We start from the raw sequence: 16,867 nt of genomic DNA, 5'->3' as shown, positions 1-16,867 counted from the left end.
CTCCTCTTCCCCGCCGGTCGCCGCCCCTCTCCCTCGCCGTCCGCGGCCGGCCGCGCCTCCACCCACCGCCGCATGCCGCCCCACCGGCGTCCCCGTCCTCGGCTCCGGCGAGCAGCCCGGCGAGCCCGAGCCCGAGCCTCGGCCCGATCCGATCTGAAACGCCTCGGTTGACTTTTCTCCTCCTCCCCCGAAATCTCCAAGTCCTGAAGTTTTTATATTATCTTGCTCTGTTCATTGCATCATAACTCTCTTGATATAACTCCATTTCGTGCGTGTAGTATATCGAAGTGTTTGTCTCAAGATGCTCTTCATTTTGTTCCAGTGTGCCATGTTCATTTGAGTCCATCTTGATGCCCAAATCTCTGGTGCAAGAGTGCTAGTTGCTGTGAACTGCTGTTACTTATCAGAACTTGAGGATTTGTTATTTTTGTTGTATTTAATGTGTGCATCTTATGGGCATGAGTTCTACATGTGTTTTGATGTATACCATGTCATCCTTACAGAGGTGTATGCCCTGTATTTCTTTGATATATGTGGTGACTAGCACAAGCATGCAAACTAGGCTTCGTGATGTTTCTGATTTCAGGGACAGTAATTTACTAAGTCTGTGCCTGCTGTTATTTTATTGCTATGTATCCATGTGGCTACAGAGAGATCCATGCTCCTTTTCGAGATGTTCATTAAGGATGTTTTGTAGATATAGTTGTGCTCTATTCATTCATGCCCCTTTTTGCAAATATGGAGCTCCATAGCATGAGTCAATCTTGCTCAACTTTTGCTATAAAATGTTTCTGGCAGATTGTTTACGTGTTCTGCAATTTTGCCAAGCTTGTTGTAGTTGTTTCATACATGCTATGTATTTGCTCTTTCCATGGATAGCTTCATAACCATGCCATCTTGCTGTAGGTGTGCTTGTTTTGTCATGCATTGCTTTGTGGTGAGTGCATCAAGCTCACGAAGATGCCCTCATAATGTCTGTTTCTGTCATTCTCTGTTTTCTGCTAAGTCTGAAACCTGTTAACGAAACTTACTATGTTTACAAGGTTTCCATCATATCTTATGGTCCTTTTTGGCTTATGGTCAGTAAGGGACTTTTGTTCTATGCATTTAGTAGATTCATGCCATGCCTTGTTTTACTATGTTAGGTTCCGGTAGCATGTGTTTTTCTTGCTCCGAACATTGCTACCTGATGCTGTTTCTGCCATGTCCAGTAATTTCACCAAGTCTGTGAACCTGATATCTTTTGCACTTTTGCCATGCTTGTTTGAACCTGTTATGCTGTGATCTAGTCGTAGCTCAGTGTTCATCTTTTGTCAAGCATCTCCTGTAGATTACTGCCATATGCTTTGTTGCTATGTTGGTGTGCTGTAGCATAGTTACTGGATGTATTCCAAGTGTTATCATGCTGTTAATCACAGATTCGTGTCATTCTTGTTTTGCTTGCCATTTGCAAACCGTGCATCCGTTTCCGGTGATCTTTATATCGATTTCGACCGAAATCATCTCATCTTTCCAGTGGCATGCTTGGTTTTCCAAGTTACTGCCTTGTTAATCATTTTTCTTCCGGAGCACGCATATGCATCGCATATCATATCTTGCATAACATTCATGTTTTGCATCATGTTGCTAGTGCATTTCCCGTGATTGATTGTGGTTCTGTTGCTTGTGTTCTTGTTTTGGGTAGAGCCGGGAGACGAGTTCGTGAACGAGGAACCTGTTGAGTACGCTTACGAGGATCAAGCTTTCGACAACTCCGAGAACCATTGCAGGCAAGATGACCATACCCTCGAAATCACTTCTATCTTTGCTTTGCTAGTTGTTCGCTCTATTTTCCATGCTGCGCTACCTACCACTTGCTATATCATGCCTCTCATATTGCCATGTCAAGCCTCTAACCATCCTTTCCTAGCAAACCGTTGTTTGGCTAAGTTACCGCTTTTGCTCAGCCCTTCTTATAGCGTTGCTAGTTGCAGGTGAAGTTGAACTTGGTTCCATGTTGGAACATGGATATTTTGGGATATCACAATATCTTTTATTTAATTAATGCATCTATATATATTTGGTAAAGGGTGGAAGGCTCGGCCTTATGCCTGGTGTTTTGTTCCACTCTTGCCGCCCTAGTTTCCGTCATACCGGTATTATGTTCCTTGAGTTTGCGTTCCTTACGCGGTTGGGTGATTTATGGGACCCCCTTGACAGCTCGCCTTGAATAAAACTCCTCCAGCAAGGCCCAACTTTGGTTTTACCATTTGCCACCTAAGCCTTTTCCCCCGGGTTTTCGCGAGCCCGAGAGTCATCTTTATTGAAACCCCCGGGCCAGTGTTCCTCTGAGTGCTGGACCAAACTAGAGCCCTTTGCAGTGCCACCTCGGGGAAACTTGAGGCCTGGTTTTAGTTGTACGGACTGCTCATCCGGTGTGCCCTGAGAACGAGATATGTGCAGCTCCTATCGGGATTTGTCGGCACATTCGGGTGGCTTTGCTGGTCTTGTTTTACCATTGTCGAAATGTCTTGTAAACCGGGATTCCGAGACTGATCGGGTCTTCCTGGGAGAAGGTTTATCCTTCGTTGACCGTGAGAGTTTATAATGGGCTAAGTTGGGACACCCCTGCAGGGTATTATCTTTCGAAAGCCGTGCCCGCGGTTATGAGGCAGATGGGAATTTGTTAATGTCCGGTTGTAGAGAACTTGACACTGGACTTAATTAAAATACATCAACCGTGTGTGTAGCCGTGATGGTCTCCTTTCGGTGGAGTCCGGGAAGTGAACACGGCTTTTGGCTTATGTTTGACGTAAGTAGGAGTTCAGGATTACTTCTTGATCATTGCTAGCTTCACGACCGTTCTGTTTCTTCTCTTCTCGCTCTTATTTGCGTATGTTAGCCACCATATATGCTTAGTGCTTGCTGCAGCTCCACCTCATTACACCATCCTTTCCTATAAGCTTAAATAGTCTTGATCTCGCGGGTGTGAGATTGCTGAGTCCTCGTGACTCACATATTCTACCAAAACAGTTGCAGGTACCGACGATGCCAGTGCAGATGACGCAACCGAGCTCAAGTGGGAGTTCGATGAGGAACGTGGTCGTTACTATGTGTCTTTTCCTGATGATCAGTAGTGGAGCCCAGTTGGGACGATCGGGGATCTAGCATTTGGGGTTATCTTATTTTCATTTCGATTTGACCGTAGTTGGTCTATGTGTGGATTTTGGATGATGTATGAATTATATTTATGTATTGTGTGAAGTGGTGATTGTAATCCAACTCTCGTTATCCCATTCTTGTTCATTACATGGGATTGTGTGAAGATAACCCTTCTTGCGACAATACCACAATGCGGTTATGCCTCTAAGTTGTGCCTCGACACGTGGGAGATATAGCCGCATCGCGGGCATTACAAGTTGGTAATCAGAGCCATCCCCGACTTAGGAGCCCCCTGCTTGATCGAATCGCTGGCGTTGTTGAGTCTAGAACAAAATTGTTTTGAGTCTTAGGATTATATATATCGGAGAGTAGGATTCTTTTTACTCCTCATTCCCTTCGTCGCTCTGGTGAGGACTCCTGACGTAGATGTTTTGACTTTTCTCTCCTCAAATTTCACTAAATTTTTTTTAGGATCACGCGGGTATCTTAGAACCGTTCCGATGGTTTTGTGACGAGAACATTGTTCTTGGTGCCTCCTGACATTTAGGGGTTGTGGCAGTGTCCCGGGGAGTTGAGCTCCGAGGTGTTGTTGTCACAATTTTATCGTTGTAGTTCTGGAATACCTGTGTTTCGCCGACATCGAAATCTCTTTTATGCAGTTGTTGGTGAGATCACCTCGACGCCACCCAGTACTGGGGCGGGAGTTCGGGAGTATTTCCATAACTAGTATAACGGATGCTTTTCGAAGGTTGAGGTACACGATTTCCGAAGGTTTCTTGGTTATGTGTTGACGGATGGATACAGCTGGATCTAGGGATTGCTAGTTTGGGTGATATATTTTGTGTCCCCTGTATCCCCAACACCAGATTGCATAACCAGAAAGTTTCAGGAGTTTATAAGTGGGGATTCAAGTAGCTCCTAGGATATCTTTCCGACAGATGCATGATATGAGATTGGGGTTCGACGTCTAGTGGTCCGCCTTTCCACGGTTGGTTTTACAGTGGTCTCGTAGTGTCTTAAAGAGTCCTTGGCTATGCCGACTCGGGGACGCTTCGTATGTCATGTGCACTGCCTTGTACATGATGGTGCTATACGATCGAGCCCGTGTGGGCCCCACCACGAAAACTTCGGATGAAATCTCTATCATATGTTTGTTCCGGCTTATTCTGCAAGCCAAATCGTTTGTTTTGTTTTAAGTTGTGGTATTTGAGTTGCTTCGAAGTCAAATGTTGATTCCATACCTTATTCTAAGCGGTGTTCTCATATTCCTATGTGGATACTAATCCTTCTTGATCATCGAGTTTTCCATCTTAATTCTATTTCCAAACGGTGCGTTTCACTTCGAGATGATCCCATCATTCTTCCCATCCGGAAGATCAATTATAAGCTTTTCCCAACGGTGTTCTTTTCATCCGACCCAAGTTGCCTTTGTTTTACCACCCTCCCACCCTTTTCTTCAAGGACTCAGATTTCTTAATCAAGTATCCATTTTATTTATGTGAAGTCCCTTCATTCTTATCAATCAATGTTCTTACCCGGTGGTTCTCATGAAGATGTTCTTCAAGTTTATCATTCTTCATTCTTTTCTTCTCCGGTGGATTCAATTCAAGCTTTCTCGATCATATCTTTTCCTCGTTTCAAATGCTTTCTGATGCCGGTGTACCTCTTAATCATCCACTTCTCGCTATTCATTTGTTCTGGAGTGCCGAAGATATCTCAGAAGATTTCTGTCTCCATTATTAATCCTTTCTAACTATTTCGAGGTTGTTACCTCATTCAAGCCACTTAATTCAACCGGTGCAGTCTCTCTTAAAAATCATTCCAACGGTGTTTCTTTTGAGTGGGCCCTAACCCACAGGTCTTTTCTCAGGATCTTACCTGACTCTTCTAATTTTTCTGGAGTTATTCTCAAATTCATTTCAAAGTTTGACGTAAGAATGAATTATCATCAGTCAAATGTCTTTCTCCAGATCTTTCAAATTCTTTTCATTTTTTGTTCAACCTATCTAATGTTCATCCCGGAGTATCTTAACAATTCATGGTGGTGTTTCTCATCGTCATTCTCAACACTGGAAGACGGAAGAAGGATTTCTCCTAAATCTTGTCCATTCTCTTGAAGATTCATGGTTCTAACTTGTTGCCGTCCTCTCATAATTGTTTTGAGTGTGAGAATTCTTTTCACCTATCCAAAGCAATTCAGGAGTCCTTTCAGTTTGATTCTCTGGAACTCATCATCTCTGAATTATTCATTCTCAGCTTTCAGCTCTCGTTCTCGAATTCTTCCACTGCATCATTCAAGTATTATCTAGTCAGCTCGGGATCTCTGCGTTCACTTGTATCCATTTTGAGTTCGTGAACGAGGAACCTGTTGAGTACGCTTACGAAGATCAAGCTTTCGACAACTCTGAGAACCTTGCAAGCAAGATGACCATACCCTCGAAATCACTTCTATCTTTGCTTTGTTAGTTGTTCGCTCTATTTGCCATGCTGCGCTACCTACCACTTGCTATATCATGCCTCCCATATTTCCATGTCAAGCCTCTAACCATCCTTTCCTAGAAAACCGTTGTTTGGCTAAGTTACCGCTTTTGCTCAGCCCTTCTTATATTGTTGCTAGTTGCAGGTGAAGTTGAAGTTGGTTCCATGTTGGAACATCGATATTTTGGGATATCACAATATCTCTTATTTAATTAATGCATCTATATATATTTGGTAAAGGGTGGAAGGCTCGGCCTTATGCTTGGTGTTTTGTTCCACTCTTGCCGCCCTAGTTTCCGTCATACCGGTATTATGTTCCTTGAGTTTGCGTTCCTTACGCGGTTGGGTGATTTATGGGACCCCCTTGACAGTTCGCCTTGAATAAAACTCCTCTAGCAAGGCCCAACTTTGGTTTTACCATTTTCCACCTAAGCCTTTTCCCCCGGGTATTAAACCCCCGGGCCAGTGTTCCTCTGAGTGCTGGTCCATACTAGAGCCCTTTGCAGCGCCACCTCGGGGAAACTTGAGGCCTGGTTTTAGTTGTATGGACTGATCATCCGGTGTGCCCTGAGAACGAGATATGTGCAACTCCTATCGGGATTTGTTGGCACATTCCGGTGGCTTTGCTGGTCTTGTTTTACCATTGTCGAAATGTCTTGTAAACCGGGATTCCGAGACTGATCGGGTCTTCCTGGGAGAAGGTTTATACTATAATGGGCTAAGTTGGGACACCCCTGCAGGGTACTATCTTTCGAAAGCCGTGCCCGCGGTTATGAGGCAGATGGGAATTTGTTAATGTCCGGTTGTAGAGAACTTGAAAGTTGACTTAATTAAAATACATCAACCGTGTGTGTAGCCGTGATGGTCTCTTTTCGGCGGAGTCCGGGAAGTGAACACGGCTTTTGGCTTATGTTTGACGTAAGTAGGAGTTCAGGATCACTTCTTGATCATTGCTAGCTTCACGACCGTTCCGTTGCTTCTCTTCTCGCTCTTATTTGCGTATGTTAGCCACCATATATGCTTAGTGCTTGCTACAGCTCCACCTCATTACACCATCCTTTCCTATAAGCTTAAATAGTCTTGATCTCGCGGGTGTGAGATTGCTGAGTCCTCGTGACTCACAGATTCTACCAAAACAGTTGCAGGTACTGACGATGCCAGTGCAGATGACGCAACCGAGCTCAAGTGGGAGTTCGATGAGGAACGTGGTCGTTACTATGTCTTTTCCTGATGATCAGTAGTGGAGCCCAGTTGGGACGATCGGGGATCTAGCATTTGGGGTTATCTTATTTTCATTTGGATTTGACCGTAGTCGGTCTATGTGTGGATTTTGGATGATGTATGAATTATATTTATGTATTGTGTGAAGTGGCGATTGTAAGCCAACTCTCGTTATCCCATTCTTGTTCATTACATGGGATTGTGTGAAGATAACCCTTCTTGCGACAATACCACAATGCGGTTATGCCTCTAAGTCGTGCCTCGACACGTGGGAGATATAGCCGCATCATGGGCGTTACAATATGGGTGACGTATATCATATTCACCATTTTGACCTCGGGGGTAAATATCTTCTGACCCCCTGTGTTTGGTGGACGAGGCTCCTCGTCATTGTCCTCGTTGGGCGACCCTTCCTCTCAAGTATCTTCGTTCATTTTCTAATTCTCCCCGATGTTTCCTTATCTTTTCTTCGTTCATTTTCAATTCTTACGGTGGTTCGTTCAAGATTTCTCTTCCTTCGTTATCATATCAATTTATTCGTTGTTTCAATCCTACCGGTGGTTCGATGAAGACCTTCCCAAGTTTGCGCAATATCTATCTTAATCCTTTCTACGAGAATAAGTAGTATGCAAAATCCGTTGCTTGTCATCAATTTTATATTGGTGAAGGATACGCATTACATAATTCTTGTTCTTGCTTCTGTTGGAGATCGTTGCAGAAATTAAAAAATTTCTACGCATCACCAAGAACAATCTATGGAGTCTTCTAGCAACGAGAGGGAAAAGAGTGCATCTACATACCCTTGTAGATCGCGAGCGGAAGCGTTCAAGTGAACGGGGTTGATCGAGTCGTACTCGTCATGATCCAAATCACCGATGACCGAGCGCCGAACGGACGGCACCTCCGCGTTCAACACACGTACGGTTGGGGAAGACGTCTCCTCCTTCTTGATCCAGCAAGGGGAGGGAGAGGTTGATGGAGATCCAACAGCACGACGGCGTGGTGGTGGAAGCAGCGGGGATCTCGGCAGGGCTTCGCCAAGCTCAGCGAGAGGGAGAGGTGTCACGGGAGGGAGAGGGAAGCGCCAGGGGCTTGGGTGCGGCTTCCCTCCCTCCCCCCTCTTTATATAGGGGTTCAGGGGGGGCGCCGCCCCCCAGAGATCCCATCTCAAGGGGGGCGGCCAAGGGGGGGGGGACTTGCCCCCCAAGTCAAGTGGGGCGCCCCCACCCCTAAGGTTTCCAACCCTAGGCACAGGGGAGGCCCAAGGGGGGCGCACCAGCCCACCAGGGGCTGGTTCGCTTCCCCACTTCAGCCCATGGGGGCCTCCGGGATATGTGGCCCCACCCGGTGGACCCCCGGGACCCTTCCGCTGGTCCCGCTACAATACCGGTGACCCCCGAAACTTTCCCGGTGGCCGAAACTGGACTTCCTATATATAATTCTTCACCTCCGGACCATTCCGGAACTCCTCGTGACGTCCGGGATCTCATCCGGGACTCCGAACAACTTTCGTGTTACCGCATACTAGTATCTCTACAACCCTAGCGTCACCGAACCTTAAGTGTGTAGACCCTACGGGTTCGGGAGACATGCAGACATGACCGAGACGACTCTCCGGTCAATAACCAACAACGGGATCTGGATACCCATGTTGGCTCCCACATGTTCCACGATGATCTCATCGGATGAACCACGATGTCGAGGATTCAATCAATCCCGTATACAATTCCCTTTGTCAATCGGTACGTTACTTGCCCGAGATTCGATCGTCGGTATCCCAATACCTTGTTCAATCTCGTTACCGGCAAGTCACTTTACTCGTACCGTAATGCATGATCCCGTGACCAAACACTTGGTCACATTGAGCTCATTATGATGATGCATTACCGAGTGGGCCCAGAGATACCTCTCCGTCATACGGAGTGACAAATCCCAGTCTCGATTCGTGCCAACCCAACAGACACTTTCGGAGATACCCGTAGTGTACCTTTATAGCCACCCAGTTACGTTGTGACGTTTGGCACACCCAAAGCACTCCTATGGTATCCGGGAGTTGCACAATCTCATGGTCTAAGGAAATGATACTTGACATTTGGAAAAGCTCTAGCAAACGAACTACACGATCTTGTGCTATGCGTCTTGTCCATCACATCATTCTCCCAATGATGTGATCCCGTTATCAATGACATCCAATGTCCATAGTCAGGAAACCATGACTATCTGTTGATCAATGAGCTAGTCAACTAGAGGCTCACTAGGGACATATTGTGGTCTATGTATTCACACATGTATTACGATTTCCGGATAACACAATTATAGCATGAACAATAGACAATTATCATGAACAAGGAAATATAATAATAACCATTTTATTATTGCCTCTAGAGCATATTTCCAACAGTCTCCCACTTGCACTAGAGTCAATAATCTAGTTACATTGTGATGAATCGAACACCCATAGAGTTCTGGTGTTGATCATGTTTTGCTCTAGGGAGAGGTTTAGTCAACGGATCTGCTACATTCAGGTCCGTATGTACTTTACAAATATCTATGTCTCCATTTTGAACATTTTCATGAATGGAGTTGAAGCGACGCTTGATATGCCTGGTCTTACTGTGAAACCTGGGCTCCTTGGCAAGGGCAATAGCTCCAGTGTTGTCACAGAAGAGAGTCATCGGGCCCGACGCATTGGGAATAACTCCTAGGTCGGTAATGAACTCCTTCACCCAGATTGCTTCTTGTGCTGCCTCTGAGGCCGCCATGTATTCCGCTTCACATGTAGATCCCGCCACAACGCTTTGCTTGCAACTGCACCAGCTTACTGCCCCACCATTCAAAATATACACGTATCCGGTTTGTGACTTAGAGTCATCCAGATCTGTGTCGAAGCTAGCATTGACGTAACCCTTTACGACAAGCTCTTCGTCAGCTCCATAAACGAGAAACATATCCTTAGTCCTCTTCAGGTACTTCAGGATATTCTTGACCGCTGCCCAGTGTTCCATGCCGGGATTACTTTGGTACCTTCCTACCAAACTTACGGCAAGGTTTACATCACGTCTGGTACACAGCATGGCATACATAATAGACCCTATGGCCGAGGCATAGGGGACGACACTCATCTTTTCTCTATCTTCCGCCGTGGTCGGGCATTGAGCCGTGCTCAATTGCACACCTTGCAATACAGGCAAGAACCACTTCTTGGACTGATTCATATTGAACTTCTTCAATATCTTGTCAAGGTACGTACTTTGTGAAAGACCAATGAGGCGTCTTGATCTATCTCTATAGATCTTGATGCCTAATATATAAGCAGCTTCTCCAAGGTCCTTCATTGTAAAACACTTGTTCAAGTAGGCCTTTATGCTTCCCAAGAATTCTATATCATTTCCCATCAACAGTATGTCATCCACATATAATATGAGAAATGCTACAGAGCTCCCACTCACTTTCTTGTAAACACAAGCTTCTCCATAAGTCTGTGTAAACCCAAACGCTTTGATCATCTCATCAAATCGAATGTTCCAACTCTGAGATGCTTGCACCAGCCCATAGATGGAGCACTGGAGCTTGCATACCTTGTTAGCATTCTTAGGATCGACAAAACCTTCCGGCTGCATCATATACAATTCTTCCTTAAGAAAGCCGTTAAGGAATGCCGTTTTGACGTCCATTTGCCATATCTCATAATCATAGAATGCGGCAATTGCTAACATGATTCGGATGGACTTCAGCTTCGCTACGGGTGAGAAAGTCTCATTGTAGTCAACCCCTTGAACTTGTCGATAACCCTTAGCGACAAGTCGAGCCTTATAGATGGTCACATTACCATCCGCGTCTGTCTTCTTCTTAAAGATCCATTTATTTTCTATGGCTCACCGATCATCGGGCAAGTCAGTCAAAGTCCATACTTCGTTTTCATGCATGGATCCTATCTCGGATTTCATGGCTTCTAGCCATTTGTCGGAATCTGGGCCTGCCATTGCATCTTCATAGTTTGAAGGTTCACCGTTGTCTAACAACATGAATTCCAGGACAGGGTTGCCATACCACTCTGGTGTGGAACGTGTCCTCGTGGACCTACGAAGTTCAGTAGTAACTTGATCCGAAGTACCTTGATCATCATCATTAGCTTCCTCTCTAGTCAGTGCAGGCACCACAGGAACATCTTCCTGAGCTGCGCTACTTTCCAGTTCAAGAGGTAGTACTTCATCAAGTTCCACTTTCCTCCCACTTACTTCTTTCGAGAGAAACTCTTTCTCCAGAAAGGACCCGTTCTTGGCAACAAAGATCTTGCCTTCGGATCTGAGGTAGAAGGTATACTGTTGAGGATATAGACCTGGGAGTCACCCGCCAGGAGGGCCGGGTTACACTAAGGGTCATTGCCAGAAGCCCGGAGCTAAGTTTCAAGATAATGGGCCAGAGATGGGCTGAGACCCGGCGATGGCTTAAGGCCCATAGTTATCATCATTGTTATAGTAGACTTGTTGTGTAAGGCAAGTATTGTTTAGAGTCCGAGCCGGACACTCTTATGAGCCGGCCGGGACTCTAAGGGCCGCTGGGTGCCAACCTCCCTATATAAAGGGACGAGCCGGTAGCGGTTTAGGGGCGACAACAATCTGATCGAGAGCCAGGCATAGCTGTTTAGCTCCCTGGTTATCGAAACCCTGATTAATACCACCTCAACTGGACGTAGGCTTTTACCTTCACCGTAAGGGGCCGAACCAGTATAAACCCTCGTGTTCCTTGTCCCACTTAACCCCTTCAAGCTTCCCAATTGCGATGGCTCCACGACTAAGTCCTAACCCGAGGACATCTGCCGTGACAATTCCACGACAGTTGGCGCCCACCGTGGGGCTGGCGCATGGTGGATTTGAGTTCTTGAAGGGAAGCTTCGAAGGGCTCAAGGGATACGCTGTGGGCCAGATGACCAAGAGTCGTCGCGGCAAGCTCTACATCGACGATGCGGACTGGGGCCCCGACGCCGGCTCGGTGGAGTACGGGTACCAGGTCCCCTTCGGTGGAATTCATGTCTTCATCGGCAAAATTGGAGAGCCGGGCCCCGAGCCGGATCTCCACGCCGGTCTCATCGAAACGGCTCAGCGCGCACGACCCGCCCGGGCCCGGCCTGCCTTAAAGCGCGCTTTTGTGGGATGCATCCACGGAGGGCCCTCTGATCCATCTGGGTCTGGGGATGAGGCGGCCGCCGGCTCTGACGGCGAGTCGGCCGCTGATGAGTCAAACTCGTTGTACCAACTTCAAGATAGCAGGCTCATGAGTTATTCCGATGGCAGCAGTATTCCGGACCTTTTTGAGCCGCCAAGTCAGGTTGGAGTTTTTATGGCTGGTACGCAGCCTGTTCAGAACCCCGCTGCCGGATCGGAAAACCCGGTGCCTTCCCCGGCTCAGGTGCTGATGGATCTCACGGGTAAGATGATGGCCCTGTTAACTGCCACGGTCGACCCGGCGGATCAAGTTCAGCATGATGCGGCGGTGGCACAGCTAAAATTGGATCTGATAAAAGCTAAAGAGGACCTTGCAGCGGAAGGGATCAGGCTGGTTTCAGAGCGGGCGGCTCTCGATGCCCAGACCCAGCTGATTCAGGCGCAGTCCTTCCAACTCACGATGGATCAGAACGCGGCCAATGAGGTCATGAGAAGGAGGCATCAAAAGGCTCAATCTCGACTCCCGCCGGTTTACGATCCGCGCAACCTCTTCAACACACCGGGTGCAGGGTCCAGTCACCCGCCGGGGGTCGTAGCACCCGGATCTGGACCCCTTATTCAACCACGAGGCCTCCCCAGGGGCCCCCCGCCCCGCCTCAGTATGTGCCAATACCCCCGGCCATTATAATAACCCGCTGGAGAACATGGTCGCCGCAGCGGCACGGCTGGCGGCTCTGCCCGTAGATGGCGACTCTCCGACGGCTATTGAGACCCGCCGGGTCAGAGAACTCCTCCAGACAGCGCTGGCGCAGCAAGAGGCGTACTCCTATAGCCGGGATAGGATCCATTCAACCCCTCGTCCAGGGCAGAGCCCAAGTTATAGCCGACACATGGTCTCGGCGACCGGCTCAAGTAATGTCCGACGCCATGACCCGCCCCCTGGTCATGGCCCGGCTCATAATGGAGCCTTCTACGTAGCAGACCAAGCACGCCAGGAGGCGGAGCAGGCGCCTCAAGTGATGGCTTACTAGACCCCCCCCGGCTTATCCGACGATGTCCGTTGATGCGGGTATCCCTACTAGAACCGGGGGTGTCCCGTGTTTGATGCCAGCTATCCGTAATGAACGTCTACCCAAGGACTTCAAAGGACCTAGGAAGGTGCCTAACTATACAGCAGACTTACAGCCGGCAGCCTGGATCGAGAGTTATGAGATGGCTATGGAATTGCTGGAAGTCAGCGAGGCGGCCATGGCCAAATATTTCACCATGATGTTAGATGGAACTGCCCGCACGTGGTTGAAAGGGTTACCGCCGAACTCCATCGGGTCTTGGGCTGAGCTGAAAGCCCGGTTCATTCAAAACTTCAAAGATACCTGCAGGCAATCTATGTCAATCGTGGATCTAACTAACTGTAAGCAGCAGGAGGGTGAATCCACGACCCATTGGGTTCGCCGGGTCAAGGAGATCATACATTCATCGGATAAGATGGATGCCGGCTCTGCAGTCTTAATGTTGGAACAAAAATGTCGCTTTGCGCCCCTAAAGATGAAGCTCGGGCGGCTTAAGCGTGACTGTACTGATATGGGTACACTGATGGCCGCTCTTGTCAAGTACGCCGATTCCGATGGTACCAAGGATCCCCCTTCAGATGATGAAAGGGCAGGGAAGGGAAAGAAGAACGGCAACGGCAAGGGTCCTCAGTTTAGCCCGGGGAACCAAGGAGGAGGCAAGCGCAAGGCCGATGGCAGCCTAGAGTTTGTAGCCAACACCAACTCTCAAGGTAATAACCAGCGACGCAAGGGGAGGCCCCCTCCCCGAGGCGGCGGGTCAGGACCTTCTCTGGAACAGCTGTTGAATGAACCTTGTCCGGGACACGGTTCTAGAGAGAAGCCGGCGACTCATCTGTGGAAGGATTGTGCTATCATGAAGGCCTTTAAAAACTACAATGGTCCGGGTGGCGGCTCAGGCGCCGGCGGTTTTCATGGCCCGGGCGGCGGGTCAAATTCCGGTCCTCAGAACGGTCAAGGGGGCTTTAATCAACAGTCTGGTCAGGGTCATCAACAGCAACAGGGGGGCTATCAGACCAACCCAAAGCAGCTTAGCGGTGGACAGTATCACGTGTTCACCACTAGTTTGTGCAAATGAGACGAGAAGCTTCACAAGAGGGCTGTTAATGCTGTTGAGCCGGCGGTTCCACGCTACTTACGGTGGTCGGAGCAGCCCATAGTGTGGAGTAGGGAGGATCACCCTCCCCGGGTGGATAACCCGGGCCACCTGGCCTTAGTGGTGGCTCCTCAAGTGGTTGGCTATAAGTTCACAAAGGTACTCATGGATGGAGGCAGCAGCATCAACATCCTCTATTATGAGACTTTCCGTCGTATGGGGCTAGTTGATAAGAACCTCAGCCAGTCAAATACTATCTTCCATGGTGTGGTACCCGGTAAATCGGCTTATCCAGTCGGCAAGATCAAACTGGAAGTGGCCTTCGGTGATGAGAACAACTACAGGGTGGAGAAGTTGACCTTTGAGGTGGTCAAGATAAGAAGTCCTTACCACGCCATATTTGGACCGCCGGCTTACGCCAAGTTCATGGCACGGCCGTGTTATGTGTACTTACAACTCAAGATGCCGGGTCACAACGGGACCATTACGGTTCACGGCAGCCGGAAAGTGGCTCTGGAGTGTGAGGAAGGTGACACGGCTTATGCAGAGTCTGTTTGTGCCACAGAAGAGTTGAAATTTTACAAAGACAATGTTGACCCAACAGATATGGCCTCTCTGAAAAAGCCAACCACGGAGAATGAACCAGCAATGAAGTTTAAATCAGCTGATGAGAGTAAACTTGTTGATTTTGTTCCAGGTGAATCGTCTCAGCAGTTCAGCATTAGTGCAAATCTGGACCCGAAATAGGAAGGCGCGCTCATCGAGTTCATCCGTGAGAATAGGGACATCTTCGCATGGAAACCTTCTGACATGCCAGGTGTACCTAGAGAACTCGCTGAGCACACTCTCAATGTTGATCCAAAATTTAAGCCGGTCAGACAGTTCCTTCGACGGTTTAACGAAGAGAGGCGGAAGGCTATTGGTGAAGAAGTGGCCCGGCTTTTGGCGGCCGGGTTCATTGTTGAGGTTTTTCACCCAGAGTGGTTGGCTAACCCGGTGCTTGTACTTAAGAAGAATGGCACCTGGCGGATGTGTATGGACTACACGGACTTGAACAAGGCGTGTCCGGCTGATCCTTTTGCTCTCCCCCGTATTGATCAGATCATTGATGCTACGGCAGGTTGTGCACGCTTAAGTTTCTTGGATGCCTATTCCGGGTATCATCAGATTAAGATGGCAGTTAAGGACCAGGAGAAGACGGCGTTCATCACTCCCTTTGGAGCCTTCTGCTATGTCTCTATGCCCTTTGGGCTCAAGTGTGCGCAGGCGACTTACCAGCGTTGTGTACAGAATTGTCTCCATAAACAGATCGGGCGCAATGTTCACGCTTACGTGGACGATATTGTGGTTAAGTCCATCAAGGAGGAAACCCTGATAGATGACTTAAGGGAAACCTTCGATAATCTCCGGGTCTACAAGATGATGCTTAACCCGGCCAAATGTGTTTTTGGTGTTCCTGCGGGCAAGCTATTGGGCTTCTTGGTTTCTGACAGAGGAATTGAAGCTAACCCGGAGAAGATCAAAGCTATCACTTCTCTAGCTAAGCCGGCATGTATAAATGATGTTCAGCGTTTGGCAGGTCGCATCGCTGCTTTAAGCCGGTTCATAAGCCGCTTGGGTGAGAAGGCTATGCCCTTATATCAGTTGATGAAGAAAGCGGATAACTTTGTCTGGAATGATGCAGCTAATACCGCCTTCGAGGATTTGAAAAAGCAACTGGCAGAGCCCCCCATCCTTGCTGCTCCGGTTGATAAGGAGCCCTTGCTACTGTATGTGGCGGCAAACACACGAGCCGTCAGTGTGGCTATGGTGGTGGAGCGTAAGGAGACGGGTAAGGAGCATTCGGTTCAGCGGCCGGTTTATTATGTCAGTGAGGTGCTTATTGAGTCCAAGCAGCGATACCCGCACTGGCAGAAGCTTGTATATGGTGTGTTCATGGCAAGCCGGAAACTCAAGCATTATTTTCAGGGTCATCCCATCACTGTGGTCAGTTCTGCCCCTCTTGGGGATATTATCCAGAACCGAGAGGCTACAGGGAGAATTGCTAAGTGGGCTATTGAGCTTGGGCCTCATGGCCTCAAATATGTGCCGCGCACTGCTGTTAAGTCTCAGGCTTTGGTGGATTTTATTAATGATTGGACAGAGTCGCAAGTGCCCGAGCAGAAGCCGGATAACACCTATTGGACTATTCACTTTGATGGGTCCAGGCAGCTGGAGGGCTCGGGGGCTGGTGTTGTATTGGCTTCCCCTAGGGGTGACAAGTTCCAGTATGTGCTACAATTGATGTTTCCTTGCACTAACAATGCGGCTGAATACGAGGCCTTACTCCACGGTCTTCGGGTGGCTAAGGAGATGAGTTTAAGCCGGGTACGGTGCTTTGGGGACTCAGATTTGGTGGTTCAACAAGTATCAGGCACTTGGGATTCTAAGGATCCCCTCATGGCGGCTTATCGCCGCGAGGTTGATGCCATTGCTGGGCACTTTCAGGGATATCAAGTGGAGCACATTGATCGCAGGAAGAACGAGGCGGCTGATGCTTTAAGCCGGCTCGGCTCTCAGCGAAAGCCGGTGCCGCCTGACACTTTCCTGGATGTCCTATATAACCCTTCGGTTAAGTTGCCTACAGAGGAGGACTTGGCTATCCCTGACCCGGAGGCACGACTGGTGGCGGCTCTTCATGTCATACCAGACTGGACAAT

The sequence above is a fragment of the Triticum aestivum genome, chromosome 7D (genome assembly GCF_018294505.1).
Source record: "Triticum aestivum cultivar Chinese Spring chromosome 7D, IWGSC CS RefSeq v2.1, whole genome shotgun sequence".
Lineage (NCBI taxonomy): Eukaryota > Viridiplantae > Streptophyta > Magnoliopsida > Poales > Poaceae > Triticum > Triticum aestivum.
This window is presented reverse-complemented; position numbering follows the sequence as displayed.